The sequence below is a fragment of the Dipodomys ordii genome, unplaced genomic scaffold (genome assembly GCF_000151885.1).
Source record: "Dipodomys ordii isolate 6190 unplaced genomic scaffold, Dord_2.0 Scaffold211, whole genome shotgun sequence".
Lineage (NCBI taxonomy): Eukaryota > Metazoa > Chordata > Mammalia > Rodentia > Heteromyidae > Dipodomys > Dipodomys ordii.
In genome coordinates, this window is record NW_012267427.1 from 422,875 (window position 1) to 423,120 (window position 246).

The 246-nt window shown below is 72.4% G+C and overlaps 1 protein-coding gene across 1 annotated transcript in view; it reads right to left on the reverse strand.

Annotated features, from left to right (window-relative positions):
• Positions 1-246, reverse strand: part of Parvg (parvin, gamma) — a 32,663-nt gene that overhangs the window by 10,596 nt on the left and 21,821 nt on the right. The window lies entirely within an intron of this gene.

Genomic DNA, 246 nt, shown 5'->3' on the forward strand with positions numbered 1-246 from the left:
CAGCCCGGGCACTGCCGGAGGGCCTGCCAGCCCGCAGCTCCCTGTCCAACTCTGCAGAAAGCCAGCCCCAGGCTTCCCACCTGTGCCCCAGGGCAGATATGCCCTGGAGGAAGCCAGACACGGGAGCCATGCAGTCCCAGTGCCCCCCTCCCTGCCCCTCTCCTCTCCATCCCCAGTGCCCCCCTCCCTGCCCCTCTCTGTCCCCGGTGCCCCCCTCCCTGCCCCTCTCCGTCCCCGGTGCCCCCC